The sequence below is a fragment of the Lissotriton helveticus genome, chromosome 2_1 (assembly GCF_964261635.1).
Source record: "Lissotriton helveticus chromosome 2_1, aLisHel1.1, whole genome shotgun sequence".
NCBI lineage: Eukaryota > Metazoa > Chordata > Amphibia > Caudata > Salamandridae > Lissotriton > Lissotriton helveticus.
In genome coordinates, this window is record NC_136059.1 from 345,860,842 (window position 1) to 345,879,037 (window position 18,196).

Genomic DNA, 18,196 nt, shown 5'->3' on the forward strand with positions numbered 1-18,196 from the left:
ACAATTGCAAGTGTGGTTCGAAGAGCCTAGACGACTGGGGATCGAATGCGAGCGCCCATAGAAAATGTGGTGAACAAGTGAAAAGTCGCAGTACTGTTGAAATTAATATTCACATTTCATTCGTTCTCTCAGAACCTTGTTTTGTCTCCATCATCAAACCATATTTGTTCATGTCTTCGAGCAACTCTTTCAAATCTAGGTGCTGATTTCAACTTGTGCATAAGGCCCCTCTTTTGTACTAAATTCTTAGTAATATCACAGTGTTATAAGGCAACCCTGAAAAAGAAGGAAGACATTGGTTTGAAATTATCATAAACCATAATTTTGTGTCCCTTTTTCTGGCAAACCAGAAGGAATGGACAATACAGGGTAAGGTAGACACAATAGACAAATAGCCCACACATCTGTAAGATACTAGGCAGGTCATATTTAGCAGAGCTATAAAAAAATGAAATCTTCATTTTAGGTCCTGCTTGACAAAGCGCTTGTCTACTAGACCTATTGTCCATAAAATACAAACAGTGGGCTTTGAGTCAGCACTCTTTAGTCGGTGACTTCTTTGGGTCAACATCCTTCAGCTATTGCTTTGAGACTTTGCCAATCATATCGTTGATCAACCCAGAGAAGCATACAGCTCTCAGCTTGTACTGTTGGCTGTTTGATGGATCATTCCACTTCCTAGAAAAGGGTTCTATTGCAATGCACGGGGGTATTTTACATCTGAAAGGAACTCTCAATAATAACATTGATTGTAAAATGCAATTCTTCACTCACAGGCATTCATACATGCATACTCAAATCAGCACTTTTGCTTGAGTTGATATGAAACTGGTTCAGAACTGGTATTCTCCTTGTACCAAACAACAGAATTAGCACATTGTTTTTTTTCATATATGCAAGCCCCATTAATTAGACATTTAGCACTGTTTATATCAAATGGAATCTTCACTGCAATTCTGAAATCAGGAATGGATCATTGTTGTAGGCCACTCTGGTATTTCAGAAGAAAATAATTGTTGAAATCATAAACTAATATATGAAGTAAAAAACGCAGATTCGATGACATACTGATTCAGCGACTCTGTACTCACTATAATTGTTTGACAATGTCCTAAAACATGACATGCACAGAGCCATCAACGGAGCTTCAGCTTTTAAATGATTTTCATTGTGAAAAGACAATGCATAAATTAATAAGGTAAAATGTTATGAATGCAAAATGGGTATGAATATTGGTTATGCATTTTTGGAATGTGCCTAGAAGTATGAGTTTAAGGAATAGTGATTATTTGCATGAATGCATTTGGGGTTACCCATAATATCATGTGATACAGAGGGTGTTTTGCTAAATGTGTTCTTTGTGTTGACATAAAATCGGTAGACAAAAATGGAGTGAAGTTCAATAGATTCCTTTGATACAAGTGCTACTCATCTGCAACAAGCAAGGCCCCAAAACAAAACAAGGAAAAATCAAGATTTTCCACTGAATTTGAATTTTTCAGGGAATGTAGGTAGCAGCAGCTGTATTTGGGTCCAAGGCTGGCCAAACACAGGGACGCCTAACAACTCCAGCCATTAATGAAAATTAGACACCTGGGGTAGTCCTGAAGGCCTTGAAAACATCCAAATTTGACTGAAAACATAGATTTTTCCCCAGGTTTCTGTGAGCGAAAGTTCAGGAATTTGCAGGTTCTTACAACGATATCAACACTATCCAATGTGTGTAGGTAAGTCTTTCACCCACAATAAGAAAAGAACCCAAAATTGTCCAACTGAATTCCAATCTTTCTATGCAAGTGGGTACAATAGCAACCACCGACTCCTCTGAAAACTAGAGATCTGGAGCACCAGAAAGGGGTGTGACTTACAATTTTACTACTCAAAATACCATACAAGCGTTAAACACTGGCTGAAATCACACATTTTTCTCACGTTTCTATGACAGAAAAGTTCTGAGATTTTCGCAAATTGACAAAAGTTATACTGTTGCAAAGTGACTCCATTTTGAGTGGTTACTCCCATTTTTCATGTTTTTTAGGATTCACTGCAAGTAATCTTTAACTGTAATACTCGGACACTGCTATCCTGTGCTCAGAGTATGAGCTCTGAACCCTAAAACATGGTGAAATGTCCTTAAAACATGATTGCCATATCATGGAAAGTTACAGATCGAAAGTAAAATGCGACTCGTGAACTGCAGCACCTATTGTGTTATCCACCACACTGGCACATAAAATATGGATTAATGCTTACCCCCCAGGCCTGTGTAAACCTCTACCTTAAAAACACCCCTAAGTGTCTGAATAAGAAATAAAAGGGAGGGTGCAAGCAGCTCCCTCCCCCCTGCTCCCTCCCCCCACCCCGAGCCTTCTCAGGTCCGGGGACACCATCCCCTAATGCCAACTCTATTTGAAAAGCAAAGGGGGCCCATGCACCCATTTTCCTGTGCCGGTACCGGCCATAGTGGATCCTATCCCCCAGGGTGCAATATAGTACAGTGTCCTTGAGGAGCTCACCCTGGGACTCTGTGGTTCCCTGCCCACTCTCTAACAGGCAGGGCTCTCAACTTTTTTTCTGTGCAGTGGAACAGTAACAAAATATTGCTGCTCCCACCCAGGAGAGTAAAGATAAAGTGTTGGCTCCCCCAACAGTCAGTATGATGCTGGCTGGGGAGAAGGCTGGGGCCATGGGGGACGCTGGGGCTCACTCCACCACTCTCAATATCTCCAGCAGTGTTTGTACCACAGGTAGGCACCTACCTAAGAATTGAAAAATGGCCAGCTCCCGGAAGGGGAGTCAGCTGGGGCTGAGGGGGACAAAGGGGTACCCCACCAAAAAGTGAAGCTGAGTGCCCCAGGAGGGCACCCACTTTAGACAAAAAATGCAGGTTGTGGCGTAAGTTACAGTTAGCTTAGGTAAGTATAACTGCCGAATTTCACTGGTTTTGTAAGAGAAAATATGTGCCTAACTATATCATCCCTGTACCCTTTGGTGTTTTCACTGATTATTAAGGTTTTTTAGTTCCATTTCCTAAATAAAACATCCATGTAACCTTTTTTGTTTTTTAGTGGATATCTATGTTTTTTAATTTCCTAACTGTAACCTGTAACCTTTTAGAGTGAGTGTGTGAGTGACTGCATGAGTGTCTCGCTGGGTGTGTGAGTGTCTGAATGGGTCTGTGAGTGGGTGTGTGAGCATCTCAGTAGTTGTCTGAGTGGGTCTGAGAGTGGGTGTGAGAGTGTCTGAGTGGATTTGCAGGTGCCTCCATAAGTGTGTCAGTAAGTCTGAGGGTGACTGCATGAGTGTCTGAGTGGGCCTGTGAGTGGGTGTGTGACTCAATAAGTAGGTCTGTGAGTAAGTGTGTGAGCATCTGAGTGGGTCTTTGAGTCAGGCGTGAGTCTCAGAGTAGTTCTGTGAGTGGGTAAGAAAGAGCATGAGGGATTCTGTAAGTGGGTGTGAGAGTGTCTGAGTTGTCCTGTGAGTGGGTGCACGAGTGGGTTCTGCTCATTCTCTGCTGGTTTTCTGCAGCTTTTCTGCTCACTTCTGACATTTATTTTGCCTCTTTCTGTTCATTGCTGACACTTATTTTGACTCTTTCTGCTCGTTGCTGATCCTTTTTCGCCTTTCTCCTAATTTCTGACCTTTATTTTTCCACTTTCTGCTTGTTTCTGACCTCTATTTTGATTCTTTCTGCTCGATCCTGAACTCTATTTTGCATCTTTCTGCTTGTTTCTTATCTTTATCTTGCCTCTTTGCGCTTTTTTCTGATCTCTATTTTGCCTCTTTCGGCTCGTTGCTGGCCTTTATTTTGCCTCTTTTTGCTTGTTTCTGACCTCTATTTTACCTCTTTCTGCTCATTGCTGGCCTTTATTTTGCCTCTTTCTGCTAGTTTTTGACCTCAGTTGTGTCTTTTTTTGCTAGTTTCCGATCTCTATTTTGCCTCTTTCTGCTTGCTGCTGATCTTTATTGTGCCTCTTCCTTCTCGTTGCTGGCCCCTATTTTGGCTCTTTCTGCTCTTTGCATACCTTTAGTTTCCCTTTTTCTGCTGGATTCTGACCTTTATTCTGCCTCTTTCTGCTCATTTCAGACCTCTATTATGCCTCTTTCTGCTCGTTTCTGACCTATATTTTGCCTCTTTCTGCTTGTTGTTGGCCTTTATTTGGCCTCTTTCTGCTCTCCTGCTGATCTCTATTTTGCCTCTTTCTACTTTTTGCTGATTTTTATTCTGCCTCTTTCTGCTCATTTCTTACCTTTATTCTGCCTCTTGCTGCTCATTGTAACCTTATCTCTCCTCTTTCTGCTCGTTGCTGACCTTTATTCAGCCTCTTTCTGTTTATTTCCGACCTTTATTCTGCCTCTTTCTGCTTGTTTATAACCTTTATTTTGCATATTGCTGCTCTTTGCTGACCTTTATTCAGCATCTTTCTGCACATTTCTCACCTTTATTTTTCTTCATTCTGCTCTGTTCACCTGCACCACAGGGCCCTGCGGTTCCAGGTGGCTCCCCGGCTCCTATGGCAGCCGGCATTGCTGCTGCACAGAGGGAGGTGCTGGAAAGGCAGCTCCCTCCATGCAGGATCAATTGTTTAATCTCTTTCCCTGCCCGCATGTCTGCGGGCAGAGGAAGAGATGAAACTTCTGCTTCTAGCCTTTGACAGGTCCCGCTCGCTGGAAGCGTAGTGTTTGCTATTGCTTGGCGGGAACGTTCAGCTCCCTCCAAGCAAAAGCAAACAGTTATGTCTCGAGTGTGGACACCACAGGACACAACGGGAGCTGGCCTCCTTGGCGGACCTCAAGGTCATGTATCCAGCCCCCTCCTTATGTTTATGTTTATGTAACATGTAAAACTTTATTGGCATAGTTACTTAAAACCATTGCAGTGCATACAAAAAGAAGAAATAATTCAATTTTTAAAATGATCCATATTTAAAAAGGTCCATATTTAAAATGTTCATGCTCTTTCATGAGTGTCGCAGCGTGAACTGCAAAGGACTTTCTGTATCATTACAGTAATAGTGACCCGGCTAGTTATGCCTTTGCGACCTATGGAAAAGTTGCGATCCGCTGTGGCAGTTGGCCGTCCCCTTAATAAAGATTGCCCCTGTGAACCAGTTGTCTGCAGAAAAGGAGTCAGTTTGGCATTTTTGACCGAGCTGCTTCGAGGAATGTGACTAGCCTTGTGTTCAATTGTGGCGATGAAGGATCAAAGCATTCCAGGACTGCTTGTCTCCTTGTCCTGATCCCTCTTTGATTGAAGGGGATTTTTAGCAACTCTCTCCTTTCTTGACTCAGCTCCGTGCAGGTACAGATGATGTGTGTGATGTCACCTTGATCCTTACTGCACAGACTGCATTGTGTGAAAGCCTGCACCCTTTACCAGGTTGGTAACACTCCTAGCCTGAACTTTAACATTTTTTGTTTCAGTATTTTTGAATATCCCAAATTAAAGTAATGTTGTGGGGCTAGGGACTTATATGTAGCCAGAGTCATCAAAGCGTGCGCTCTAGCCGAAAAGGTCGTCTTGTCCTCTAGCAAGGAATGTGTCTTCAACGTCTTCCACACCGTTTTTTGAACGCTGAATGGAGGCAGTGTGTGTCCCATAAGGGGGAAAGGCCTGTGGTTATCAAAGCCTCCTTGAGATATTGCCCTGCGGGTGAGTTCTGCCTCAGTTGAATCTCTTGCCAGAGGAGGTGATTTAATGTGTTAGGGTTTGCTGACCTAATCTTGTGCCAGCAATTGATGAATGACAAGAAAAAGGGCAACCCAGTTATCCCCAAGGAACTGGGTGACAATAATTATATAGAAGAATGCTCCTTGAGGAATTATTTATAATTTTTCAATTAGTTTTTGTTGAGTCTTTCATGAGTACATCAATTTGAAAAGGAACAAAATACGTGATATCTCAATTGTTTTTATGCTTAATTCAATAATCGTATCTTCGAATTTACAAAATTAAAGTTGTATACATTTGGGCAACAAACAACACTACATTCATCGATACACTTTTTCAGTAGTGCAATATACCATTGGTACCATATGTATTATTCACATATATACATAGTGTGATCTTATAACATCAGTTAATTAATTCATCAATTTTTTATACAAATCCTTTCGTTGATGAATCTACACCAAATGGTATAAGGGCGTCGACGTTTCGGTCTTTAACGTATTATTGTTACCCAGACCATCCTCAGGACTATATGTTGCACAAGATATCTACAATAATATATACAATATATACAATAATTACATAGGATCCACATACTCCTGTCCAATATATTTGATTGTCTGCTTACATTAAACTACCTCAACCACATCCAAAGTGACTACATACACTGATATACAAAATTCTACACCACACTACGCCCATCCGGGCATGCCATACTCACTGAACAAGTCCAGATCTCTCCAAAATACAGTTATCAGCGGCTTCACACAGAAGACCAAAAATACTCCTATATGGGGTGACAGACCGGGAAATGAGTCCAACTAGTGTGGTTATTTGTGAGGCATTAGACAGTGACCATAACGTATTGGGGTCAGCGCTTACCTCTAACAGCTATCACAAGTGAGTAAACATGAAAACGGGCAACGCTCCGCTTCGGAGTGATTGGTGTAGTATATTATCTGTTGAAAGACAATCAATCATAATCCTGATTAGACACCAACTATATCGAGTACGACATCCTATCACTGCCACCTATCAGGTACAAAAGCGCCACTTACTTAAACACCTTGGTCGGAGACGGGACACATTCCTCGTCAGTCTCAGTTGGCGAGTGCTCAAAGCCGACAGAAGCTTCACGGGAAACAAACTTTCTCCCCATCACGCGCATGCGCTTAACTAGGCTTAATCGTGCACTAATCCGGCGGCCATTCTGGAGTGGTGTCAAGGCTCATACTCACTCATACTCACCACGTTGCCGGGTTCGAACATAAACGAAATTGGAAAACTATCTACTATATATAAGATAAAAACGTAGTAATCAAAAAAATCCATGTTTATATAGGGGACCAATTGTAGAATACCTATGATAAGGCAAAATTGATAAAAGCAGAAACAGATACAGAACCTTACTCAGTAGTGTAACAGTACTATGTTTAGGGTCTACTAAGCACTTTATAATGTTGCCAAACTGTGCCATTCCACACATTGGTTTAATCCACGCTCCACTGTCCTACCTGTCCAGATCCATCTGTTTTCTTTTAATGTAAGCAGTCGATCTACATTGGTCCTTCTCTTGGAACCCTTCACAACCTCAATTACAAACCATTTCATATCTTTAGGGCCATGTGACTCTTTAATGAAATGTTCTACAAGTGGAGCTGTTAGTACCTAACACCTAATACGTGATTGGTGTTGGGCTATTCTCTTCTTCACTTCTTGTGTTGTTTTCCCTATATACATCAAGTAACATGGACATTGTATACAATAAATGACGTTTCTCGTCAGGCAATTTGAATGATGTTTAAAAGTGATCTGTTTGCCATTTAATACACATGATTTAGTTGTTGTGGTGGTGTCACATGCAGTACATTGTCCACACGGGTAATGACCAATAACAGGTGCCAATCCCCAAATATTCTGTATGGTATTGACGTTGGGTTCCTTGTAGGTTTTAACCAGATGGTCACGCAGGTTTCTGGCCCTTTTAAATGCAAACCTGGGAAAGCTTAGCTGTGGTTCAACTTTCTGTATCAGATGCCAATTTTTTGAGATAATTCTTTTAATCTGATTTGACTCTGTACCAAAGGTAGTCACACAGGCAATGGTGTTTTCAGTTTTTTCTTTCTTTTTATTCTCCTCTAAGAGTGCTGTGCGGTCGTAGTACCATGCGCGTTTAAGAGCGCGTTTGACCAGTCTATAGGGGTATTCTCTGGCACTCAGTTTCAATTGGAGGATTCTAGCCTCTCTAAAGTAGTCCTCCCTTTTGGTACAATTCCGTTTAATTCTTAGAAATTGACCAAAAGGGAGGTTGTCACGTAGTTTAATGTAAGCAGACAATCAAATATATTGGACAGGAGTATGTGGATCCTATGTAATTATTGTATATATTGTATATATTTTTGTAGATATCTTGTGCAACATATAGTCCTGAGGATGGTCTTGGTGAAAATAATACGTTAAAGACCGAAACGTCGAAGAATCACATGGCCCTAAAGATATGAAATGGTTTGTAATTGAGGTTGTGAAGGGTTCCAAGAGAAGGACCAATGTAGATCGCCTGCTTACATTAAAAGAAAACAGATGGATCTGGACAGGTAGGACAGTGGAGCGTGGACTAAACCAATGTGTGGAATGGCACAGTTTGGCAACATTATAAAGTGCTCAGTAGACCCTAAACATAGTACTGTTACACTACTGAGTAAGGTTCTGTATCTGTTTCTGCTTTTATCAATTTTGCCTTATCATAGGTATTCTACAATTGGTCCCCTATATAAACATGGATTTTTTTGATTACTACGTTTTTATCTTATATATAGTAGATAGTTTTCCAATTTCGTTTATGTTTGAACCCGGCAGCGTGGTGAGTATGAGCCTTGACACCACTCCAGAATGGCCGCCGGATTAGTGCACGATTAAGCCTAGTTAAGCGCATGCGCGTGATGCGGAGGAAGTTTGTTTCCCGTGAAGCTTCTGTCGGCTTTGAGCACTCGCCAACTGAGACTGACGAGGAATGTGTCCCGTCTCCGACCAAGGTGTTTAAGTAAGTGGCACTTTTGTACCTGATAGGTGGCAGTGATAGGATGTCGTACTCGATATAGTTGGTGTCTAATCAGGATTATGATTGATTGTCTTTCAACAGATAATATACTACACCAATCACTCCGAAGCGGAGCGTTGCCCGTTTTCATGTTTACTCACTTGTGATAGCTGTTAGAGGTAAGCGCTGACCCCAATACGTTATGGTCACTGTCTAATGCCTCACAAATAACCACACTAGTTGGACTCATTTCCCGGTCTGTCACCCCATATTGGAGTATTTTTGGTCTTCTGTGTGAAGCCGCTGATAACTGAATTTTGGAGAGATCTGGACTTGTTCAGTGAGTATGGCATGCCCGGATGGGCGTAGTGTGGTGTAGAATTTTGTATATCAGTGTATGTAGTCACTTTGGGTGTGGTTGAGGTAGTTTAATGTAAGCAGACAATCAAATATATTGGACAGGAGTATGTGGATCCTATGTAATTATTGTATATATTGTATATATTTTTGTAGATATCTTGAGCAACATATAGTCCTGAGGATGGTCTTGGTGAAAATAATACGTTAAAGACCGAAACGTCGACGCCCTTATACCATTTGGTGTAGATTCATCAACGAAAGGATTTGTATAAAAAATTGATGAATTAATTAACTGATGTTATAAGATCACACTATGTATATATGTGAATAATACATATGGTACCAATGGTATATTGCACTACTGAAAAAGTGTATCGATGAATGTAGTGTTGTTTGTTGCCCAAATGTATACAACTTTAATTTTGTAAATTCGAAGATACGATTATTGAATTAAGCATAAAAACAATTGAGATATCACGTCTTTTGTTCCTTTTCAAATTGATGTACTCATGAAAGACTCAACAAAAACTAATTGAAAAATTATAAATAATTCCTCAAGGAGCCTTCTTCTATATAGCAATTGATGAAAGCTCCATAGCTGGCCCAGGTTTGCTTTATGAGACCAAACTCTAACCAAATTTGTGCCGGTGAGGTGTAGGTCGGGAGGCTGAAAATTGTTCTATATGCTTTGACCAGTGTTTTGTCCAGGAGGTTGCTAACTCTCCCTCGCAATGCCTCGGTGCCGTAGGTAATCGAAGGTAATATTTTGGCCCGGGCTATCATCAGGAGATGGTTCAGAGTGGGGCCGAGTAGTTTGGCTGATACTCCTTTCAGAGCGAGTGCAAGGATCATCCCTTTCCTTTCGATCTCCTGTTGCTGGCGGCTGATTAAACCTTCTTTGTCTATGTAGATGCCCAGTTAGCTATAAGCCTCTGCTGGCTCAATGTGTTTACTACCCAGGTGCCATTGATGGGACTTTTTTAGTTTCTTATTGATTGTCATGGTCCTTGTTTTACTTAGGTTTATTAAGAGACTGTTTTCTTCTGCATAGACCTCTAGGCAATTCAGGAGATGTTGCAGGCCCACTGCCGTGTAGCTGAGTAGGACAAGGTCGTCCGCGTAGAGTAAGTTAGATATTGGGGAACCCCCTAATCTGGGGGCCAGCACGCAACCCAGTTTCAGACCTTTCGATGTTTTGATTTTCCTTGAGAGGTGCGTTCCTGAGCCCAGTTTTACTTGAACCCAGGTGTCGGAGTGTAGGAGCATGATCATTGATAGGAGGTTGTTGGGAATGCCCTATCTAACCAACTTGGACCATAATTTGAGCCTGTCCACATTGTCAAAGGCTGCGCTATATATTTAATAAAGCAGACATGGAGCTGCATTTTCCTGGTTTTATGTTTATGTTTTGTAAAGCTCATGGCTACCCGAGGACTTCCTCACGCTGGTGAGTGCTGTGCTGAAAATTGGGCCCCTGGTCCATTAACGGGTAAACAGCCATGTCTTGAGTTTCTTCCTAAAGGATAGTTTATATTCCAGTGCTCTGAGGCTGGATGGAAGATCCTTCCACAACTTCAGTACTAAGTGTGCAAACGATCTTCCTCCCCATCTCATCCTTTTTATCCTGGTTGTACTTTTGCACTGGCCACCCCACAAAAGTCCTAGAGAGATAGTGGTACCTTGTGCATGGGGGTTCATGTGGCCCCCGTCACAACATATTCACATAAGCTTCGGGGAGGTGGTGTTGTCCAGAGCCCGGGGAGTCAGTTAGACCCCCTGCACCATTTTTATAATTAAAGTCCTGGGAAGGTGGTGGTCCTTGAGACATTATGAATCCCTTCGACAGGGGCCCAAACCGCCCCCTCCATTATTTTATTATAAACTCTGCATACCCCCGGGAGCTGACCCACCTGGGGGCATTAGTATAAACAAGTTGACGCCGTTTTTAGGTCTCGGCCTGCATAGGCTGCGCTTGCGCAGTCTCGCTGGCAAGATTTTATGTCTTCCAGAAGGGGCTTAAACAAGCCAGCTGTTCTCCATTGGCTGGCTTCCTAAACGGCAGCCAGCCATTGGAGAAGAGCTTTGTCTGTCCTTTCTCTCCTCTTCCCATTGGCTGGAATTTTACATTCCTGCCAATGGGAAGAGGAGAGAAAGAAAAACACAACCCCCTGTCGGAAAATTCCGGGGCGTTTCTCCGAGGCATTTCTGTATGACCTCGGAGAAACATGGTGGTCCTGTCCCCCTTGCGCTGTTCTTGGAGCTCTCTGAGTGTCTGTCCCTCGGGGCCCGGCTTGCTCCGGTACCGGCACCACACAGTGCTAACAGGGATCGCCGCCTGCTCGATTTCCGAGGGCCGAGCACACCAATTGCAAACTGGCCACGATGCTTTCCATGCCTCACAGTCAGATAGGGTGCTCCTCGCGTTGAGGCACGCCCGATTTGCACTGCTCATGTACAACTCTAAGGTGCAAAGTCTGCTTGAGTTTCGAAGTGCTTCTCTGCTGTCTTCACCCTAAAGGACTCAGCCAGGCCGCTGATCAGATGGGAACAACTCTTTTCCTAGCACGCACACCTTAGCTCTTACCGGTGGGAGCGGCCGCTCTCTTTCGCCGGCGTCCCCGGGCTGCCCTCTCCGCTGCCGCGCCGCTCTCTGCTCTTCTGAGGCTCTTGAGCTCACTTTGCGGGTCGGCTCCAGTCTCACTCCGGCACTCGATGTTGTGCCTCAGCTCCTGGCTCAGCTGGTCGTTCGGGCCACTGATTCGTGTTGCGAGGCCCTGGCCGCCCTCCCCAGCCCGTCCGCCCCCTCTGGGCCCGAGATATGGCCATGGTAGCCAGCAGCTGGCGAGACCCGCAGGAGGACGTAGCCCCCAACCCCGGCACGCAGCCGGCGCGGGGTGAGCCGGGCGCCCCGCACAACCCGCAGACCCCCCGGGCCGCCAGGCAGTGCGCCCTCCATGCACGGGGTGCTGGGCGGCACAGCCGAGAAGCAGGGCTCCGGGAGCGGACAGCAGCAGCACATTGAGTGCGTGGTGTGCGGGGACAAGTCCAGCGGCAAGCACTACGGCAGTTCACCTGCCAGGGCTGCAAAAGTTTCTTCAAGAGGAGCGTCCGCAGGAACCAGACCTACACAAGCCGGGCCAACCGCAACTGCCCCATCGTCCAGCACCACCACAACCAGTGCCAGTACTGCCGCCTGAAGAAGTGCCTCAAGGTGGGCATGCGGCGAGAAGATGAATGTTTCTTCTAATGCACTAGCGCCTGCCTGCACGAGCGAGGGTGTGCCTGGGGGTCCTCCTTTATCTCGTGGGGTCTGAATGTGCTCAAAAGTGTGGCAATGTGTGGTCTGTTTCTTGGGTTGCTGGGGCGGGAGTCTCTCTATATATCTATCTATATTTGTGTATATATATATATATATATATACACACATCTATACATTCATCTACCCCTCCAACTCTCTCTCTATATGTATATATATATATATATATATTCACTGAAAAAACCATAGGTTATAGACCATATATAGTTAGGAATTTGCATTTACAAAACCTTGAAAATTCACTGAAAAAACCATAGGTTAGAGACCATATATAGTTAGCTGGACATTTTATTGACATAAAACCAATGAAATTCCATATATAGTTAGTTGCACTAACTATATATCGCGCACCCGCAATCCACTGCTGATGATGTCACATATTACATCATTCATGACATGGTCAGTGACATCACTGATGACATCACTGATGACATCTCAAATGACATCACTGATGACATCACTGATGACATCTCAAATGACATCACTGATGACATCATGACACACCAATACCAGTTACTACATACGCACTCACTGATTCCTACGTCTACACACACATTCACTTATTCACCCATACAATCACTCATACATACAGTCACTCATTATTACAACACTATCATATGCACTCATACACCTATGCAGACACTCACACACTGCCACTCATCCATGGAGTTACTCACACACCTAGTCAGTCCTGTAAAGAATCAATCACACTTCCATTTCCTCATCTATACAGTTAAACACAGAACACCATACTTCAGTGACATCACTGATGACATCACTGATGACTTTTCAAATGACATCACTGATGACATCTCAAATGACATCACTGATGACATCATGACACACCAATACCAGTTACTACATACGCACTCACTGATTCCTACGTCTACACACACATTCACTCATTCACCCATACAATCACTCATACATACAGTCACTCATTATTACAACACTATCATATGCACTCATACACCTAGTCAGTCCTGTGAAGAATCAATCACACTTCGATTTCCTCATCTATACAGTTAAACACAGAACACCATACTTTTCACACATATACTAACACATACTTACTCTCTTATACAATCACTGATACAAGTACACATTGATATGCACAGAGTCACACACCTCCCAGCCAGCCACACACACACTCAGTCTTCCATACATCCACTCATTCTTCAATATGTAAAACATATTTAAACTTTACAAAAACACACAGACACTAGATGATGTCATCAGTGATGTCATTTGAGATGTCATCAGTGATGTCATTTGAGATGTCATCAGTGATGTCACTGACCATGTCATGAATGATGTAATATGTGACATCATCAGCAGTGGATTGCGGGTGCGCGATATATAGTTAGTGCAACTAACTATATATGGAATTTCATTGGTTTTATGTCAATAAAATGTCCAGCTAACTATATATGGTCTCTAACCTATGGTTTTTTCAGTGAATTTTCAAGGTTTTGTAAATGCAAATTCCTAACTATATATGGTCTATAACCTATGGTTTTTTTCAGTGAATTTCATTGGTTTTTTAAAAGCTAATATCTATAGCTGTAAAATATATTCTTTATTACGTGACGTATCACGTAGCCACATGAGACGCCTCATGACGCGTCGCATAACCGTGACGTATCGGCTCAGCAGCGCAAACAAAACCCGTAACGTAAGCGTGCCGGAGCACGCTTACAGATATATATATTTTTTTTAACCTTAATTAGACAAAATCCACACGTGCACATATCTTGAGGCCTTGCAAAGGCACATCAAACAAACAGTCCCTACAATTTGGCCAAGTTTGCTGGAAATCTATTCCCTTAATTTTATTTTTACTGTTTCTCTTGGTTTTCCCCTTGTTACGCTTACCGGGACGCTACCCGGTACGCGAACCGGACGCTCCAAAAACACAAGATGGCGGACTCCCGTTACGCTGCCGGTTAGCTGCCCGGTTCGCGTACCGGGAGGCGCCTCTACCGTGAAAAATCGCGGGGGACTTTAATATCCCCCTCATCAATCCTAGGGGGTCAGGAGGGGTTTACCTTGCCCCCTTTCCTTCATTTCCCCCTTCTTTTTTCACCATATCTTGTCTCTCGAACCTACCGAGAGACAAGATGGCGGCCGCTCCGGACTGTTTACAATGTTGACAGCTACGCTGCCGGTTAGCTGCCCGGTTAGCTGCCCGGTGAGCTGCCCGGTTCGCGTACCGGGACGCGCCTCTACGGCGTAAAATCGCAAAAAAAAAATTTTTTTATTTTTTGCCCCGCGGGGCACTTTAATATCCCCCTCATCAATCCTAGGGGGTCAGGAGTGGTCTACCTTGCCCCCTTTCCTTCATTTCCCCCTTCGTTTTTCACCACATCTTGTCTCTCGATCGTACCGAGAGACAAGATGGTGGCCGCTCCGGACTGTTTAGAATGTTGACAGACACCGGAGAGCCAATGAGCATTGCTTCGCGAAGTTCCGTTACGCGTCAGGTACGCGAACCGGGGCGCTAACCGGAGCGCTGTCACAGATATATATATTTTTTTAAACGTTAAATTCTCAAAATCCACTGGAGCACATATATTGAGACATAGCAAAGGCACGTCGGGCAAACCATATCTACAATTTTGCCAAGTTTCATGTAAATCTATTCAGCCGTTCGAGCTAAAAGTGAGTCCAACCGCCCTATGGAAAAATGAATGGGAAAAACACGTTTTGGGACCCCCCTTTTTTCTCGGCCCCCCTTGACGAAACCCCCCCAAATTTTCAAGGCTGCTCAGAAACAAAATGTGCCATTTTCCTGAAAATTTCAGCCAATTCCGTCCACAAACGCCAAAGTTATTAGACATAGAATTTTCAGAAATCCCATAGAGAAAAAATCCTAACTATATATACCCACTGGCTATCGCCAGTAGGTAATATACATATATAAACATATATAGTCTGCATATCTATATAAATATAAATGCATGCATACATATACATATATGCATACATATGCATGTTATTTACATGAAAGTTTTAAAAACACTAATAAAAGCAAAGCTAAAAAGCCACCTCATTACAAACAGAATGGCTTTAACTTAAACGAGGGCGAGATCTATTGCATTTTCAATGCTTGTTTACTTTGGTTCTATCAAGAAGGCATTCAGATGTGTCACACATTTGCCATAAATTCTGAATGTTAGCACTCTAGTTGCTCATTAGATCACTGTAGTAAAGCTAGTGCTCACCAGGGAAGTCTGCTGCTAATCATGGTTTGCAGCCATTTTCCTGCATTTTTTATCCCGCAGACTTTCAGTCCGCATACCATTATCCCGCAAGGTCATTGACCTCGCATACCATTATCCCGCATTTTTTCAAAACGCATGTGCATTTATCGCGCATGCCTTTACAAAGAATTACGTTTTAAAGGCATGTATGGTAAATGCATTTGCATTGTGAAAACCACGATGACGAGAGAGGTAAGTGGGTTTGTGTTAATTTTTTCGTGGGTTAGTGATTGTGTAGTGTAGTGTAGTGTTGTGTTAGTGTAGTGTAGAGTTGTGGTGGTTGTTTAGTGTAGGGTCATGCTGGGGTGTAGTGTTTTAGGGTTTTGGGTAGTGTTGTAGTGTTTGCGTAGTGTAGGGTCATGCTGGGGGTAGTGTTTTAGGGTTTAGGGTAGTGTTGTAGTGTTTGCGTAGTGTAGGGTCATGCTGGGGGTAGTGTTTTAGGGTTTAGGGTTGTGTTGTAGTGTTTGCGTAGTGTAGGGTCATGCTGGGGCTAGTGTTTTAGGGTTTAGGGTAGTGTTGTAGTGTTTGCGTAGTGTAGGGTCATGCTGGGCGTAGTGTTTTAGGGTTTAGGATAGTGTTGTAGTGTTTGCGTAGTGTAGGGTCATGCTGGGGGTAGTGTTTTAGGGTTTTGGGTAGTGTTGTAGTGTTGGCGTAGTGTAGGGTCATGCTGGGGTGTAGTATTTTAGGGTTTAGGGTAGTGTTGTAGTGTTTGCGTAGTGTAGGGTCATGCTGGGGGTAGTGTTTTAGGGTTTTGGGTAGTGTTGTAGTGTTTGCGTAGTGTAGGGTCATGCTGGGGGTAGTGTTTTAGGGTTTTGGGTAGTGTTGTAGTGTTTGCGTAGTGTAGGGTCATGCTGGGATGTAGTGTTTTAGGGTTTTGGGTAGTGTTGTAGTGTTTGCGTAGTGTAGAGTCATGCTGGGGTGTAGTGTTTTAGGGTTTTGGGTAGTGTTGTAGTGTTTGCGTAGTGTAGGGTCATGCTGGGGGTAGTGTTTTAGGGTTTTGGGTAGTGTTGTAGTGTTTGCGTAGTGTAGGGTCATGCTGGGGGTAGTGTTTTAGGGTTTAGGGTAGTGTTGTAGTGTTTGCGTAGTGTAGGGTCATGCTGGGGGTAGTGTTTTAGGGTTTAGGGTAGTGTTGTAGTGTTTGCGTAGTGTGGGTCATGCTGGGGGTAGTGTTTTAGGGTTTAGGGTAGTGTTGTAGTGTTTGCGTAGTGTAGGGTCATGCTGGGGGTAGTGTTTTAGGGTTTAGGGTAGTGTTGTAGTGTTTGCGTAGTGTAGGGTCATGCTGGGGTGTAGTGTTTTAGGGTTTTGGGTAGTGTTGTAGTGTTTGCGTAGTGTAGGGTCATGCTGGGGGTAGTGTTTTAGGGTTTAGGGTAGTGTTGTAGTGTTTGCGTAGTGTAGGGTCATGCTGGGGTGTAGTGTTTTAGGGTTTTGGGTAGTGTTGTAGTGTTTGCGTAGTGTAGGGTCATGCTGGGGGTAGTGTTTTAGGGTTTAGGGTAGTGTTGTAGTGTTTGCGTAGTGTAGGGTCATGCTGGGGGTAGTGTTTTAGGGTTTAGGGTTGTGTTGTAGTGTTTGCGTAGTGTAGGGTCATGCTGGGGGTAGTGTTTTAGGGTTTAGGGTTGTGTTGTAGTGTTTGTGTAGTGTAGGGTCATGCTGGGGGTAGTGTTTTAGGGTTTAGGGTAGTGTTGTAGTGTTTGCGTAGTGTAGGGTCATGCTGGGGTGTAGTGTTTTAGGGTTTTGGGTAGTGTTGTAGTGTTTGCGTAGTGTAGGGTCATGCTGGGGGTAGTGTTTTAGGGTTTAGGGTAGTGTTGTACTGTTTGTGTAGTGTAGGGTCATGCTGGGGGTAGTGTTTTAGGGTTTAGGGTAGTTTAGTTGTTTAGTGTATGCTAAAGGCATATTCGTTCTAAAAGTTTTCGTTATTTTAATTTGCGGCCTAATAGTACATGCGGGATTTTTTTTGCGGACTGATGGTATGCGGGATTTCGTCATATATTCGCCTATCATACTTTCTATGGCAAAATGAACCCCCTCATTTTGTTCCTTTTTAAATTAAATGTTTTAAGAGTTACCACTTTATTCCAATCAAGATGGCTTCAGGTGTGCCATACCTTTGTAATAAGTAGGACTGTTAGCACTCTAGTTGTTCTTTAGAACACTCTGGGACATTCTGTCATTGGGCTATAGTTGGGCTACATCTGGCTGATATTTGGGCTACATTTGTTTTTTTTGTCTCTGGTGGCCATCTTTGGGCTACATTGGGCTACATTGGGCTACATTTGGGCTCCAACATATATATAGCCCAATGTAGCCCAATATATATTTTTCAAAGTTAATTTTCGTAAAAACCAATGGAGCCTATATCTTGAGACATAGCAAAGGCACATCGGGCTACCAGTCCCTACAATTTTGCCAAGTTTGGTGTAAATCCATTCAGCCGTTCAGGCTAAAAGTGAGGCCAACCGCCCTATGGAAAATTGCTTGGGAAAAACACGTTTTGGGGCCCCCCTTTTTTCTCGGCCCCCCCTTGACGAAACCCCCCCAAATTTTCAGGGGCT

The 18,196-nt window shown here is 43.4% G+C and overlaps 1 protein-coding gene across 2 annotated transcripts in view; it reads right to left on the reverse strand.

Annotated features, from left to right (window-relative positions):
• CAPSL (calcyphosine like) overlaps window positions 1-18,196 on the reverse strand; it is a 173,010-nt gene that overhangs the window by 47,545 nt on the left and 107,269 nt on the right. The gene's annotated exons all lie outside the window — the stretch shown is intronic.